Source organism: Pelophylax lessonae, assembly GCF_965119305.1.
Source record: "Pelophylax lessonae genome assembly, chromosome: 11".
NCBI lineage: Eukaryota > Metazoa > Chordata > Amphibia > Anura > Ranidae > Pelophylax > Pelophylax lessonae.
Window position 1 is genome coordinate 196,804,446 of NC_138778.1, and position 2,366 is coordinate 196,806,811.

At 38.5% G+C, this 2,366-nt stretch overlaps 1 pseudogene across 1 annotated transcript; it reads right to left on the reverse strand.

Annotated features, from left to right (window-relative positions):
- Window positions 1–1,051: 1,051 nt before the first annotated feature.
- LOC309567263 lies at window positions 1,052–1,676 on the reverse strand (annotated as a pseudogene). Its single transcript has one exon. The product of its transcript is annotated as an uncharacterized misc_RNA (transcript).
- Window positions 1,677–2,366: the final 690 nt, after the last annotated feature.

Here is a 2,366-nt window from a genome sequence, read left to right on the forward strand (position 1 = left end):
TTCTTCGGGGAGGAAGCTGAATAACTTGTAAACACTAATGCAATGTAATAGCTCAGAGCTGTTCATAGCAACCAGTTACCTTCAGATGCCTTTAAGTAAAGGGTATAAACGAAACTTTTAATTGATTTCCACAGGCAATAGAAATAATTTACATTTGATATCAGGTAATACAAGTGAGCCTGAAAGTTACATATTCTTCAGACAAATGAAGACAGTTCATTCTGCTTTTATTGTTTCCGAGAAATAAATATTTGTCAGGGGCCATTGCCATACACACCTAAAGAGAAATTCCATCAAGCCAACAACCTTTTATGGCAACACCTGTGACCTATATGACCATTGCCAAGTAAGTCAGAAAAAAAACCCTTAGCTATCATAATGCACTCAAATCTTTATGTCCAATACTGTATAAAATAAAAGTATTTATCAGGTATTATGGCATCCATGATAGATTCACTGTGCTGTGATTGTCATCTTTGGCAATAACCTTACACATTTACTTCAATGTTTTTGGTGCAGTGCTTCTCATTACAGCACTGGGACTTCATATTTGATTGTAGGGAAGGCAGAAGATTTCAATTAGAACTTAATAATTTTATTATAATGGCTTATCCAAATATCTATAGTACAGGAATGGTAAGTATCTGTATTTGCATTGCATGAAGCTGGTTTAAAGGTGTTAGATATAACCTTTTGGGGCTAAACAAAGTATAGGCAGACAGTCTGTTGTTTCACTGAACGCTGCTTTTGTTTCGGAGCAGGAACTCTTCTTTATTACTTTTTGAGGCATAGACAAAACATGAACTCACAAATGTAACACTGCCATCTAGTGGTCATACAATGTAATAGGCACACAGCAATGACATACAGTGGTTGTTGCTGATTAAATACAAACCTTGTATGCTAACACCCCCACTCAACAACTACTATCTATGTCAATCCCATTTCTGATCTAAGATCCACAATCTGGTTCTAGCTAGTGGCTTTGTCAAAGCATCAGCAATCATTTTTTCCGACTCACAATACACAAGTACAATCACTTTCTGATCAACTAAGTCATGAATGTAATGATGTCTGACATCGATGTGCTTGGTTCTTCCATTAATTTTCTCACTTGTTGCAAGCTTAATGCAAGCCTGATTGTCCTCAAATAAGACGGTAGGTTCTGATGTTGCTTCTCCAAGATCCTTGAGTAATTGCTGTAACCACACAACCTCTTGACTGGCATAAGCTGCAGATATGTATTCAGCTTCTGTAGAGGACAATGCCACTGACATCTGTTTCTTGCTGGACCATGATATAGGACTGTCTCCCAATTTTAATAAGTAACCACTTGTGGATTTGCGTGTGCTGTGATCACCTGCCCAATCGGAGTCCACATATCCCACGAGGTTTAAACCACCACTTGCTGATAGTTTCAAATTTAAGTCTTTTGTCTGTTTCAGATATCTCATAACTCTTTTGATCGCATTCCAGTCTCTTTGACGTGGTTTATCAACTCGCCTGCAAAGAAGACGCATGCTGGCTGCAATGTCTGGTCGTGTAGTGGTTGCAATGTAGAGAAGTGCCCCCACTGCTTGTCTGTATTGTTCATTGGATGTGAGAAGATCATCTTCTCCTTCTAACTTTGGACAGACTGTATCCATAGGTGTGCTTGCTCCTTTCGCCTCTGTCATGTTGAATTGCTGAAGAATAGATTCAATTTTTGCACTCTGATTCAACAGGAAACTTCCATCTTTCTCACGCTGGATGTCAATTCCAAGATAATATGTCACTTCACCTAGGTCTTTAGTTTCAAAGTGCTTGTTGAGTACTCCTGTTAACTTTGCAATTTCATTGTCGTTTTTGTGAGCAATGATCAATCAGGTCATCTACATAAATTAGCAGATACATCCACTCAGTGTCTACTTGTTTGGCATATAGGCACGGATCAGCTTTGCTTCTTGTAAATCCCTCATTTAGTAGAACTTGATTAATCTTCAGGTTCCATGCTCGAGCTGATTGTTTAAGGCCATAAAGAGATTTATTCAACTTGCAGACAAGATGCTCTTGTCCCTTTTTCAAATATCCTTCTGGCTGTGACATGTAAATTTCTTCTTCAATATCACCATTAAGAAAAGCTGTCTTAATATCGTGATGTTTCACAATCATTGTACGCATGGCAGCCACTGTCATTAGTGTTCTGAAAGTACTTTGTTTAGCAACTGGAGCAAAAGTAGCATCATAGTCCTCACCGAACTTCTGTGAGTAACCTTTAGCAACCAGCCTTGCCTTGTACCGACAGACTTTCCCTTCAGAGTTACATTTGGTTTTAAAAAACCCATTTACATCCTATGGCATGTTTACCTTGAGGTAGCTCTGAAAGT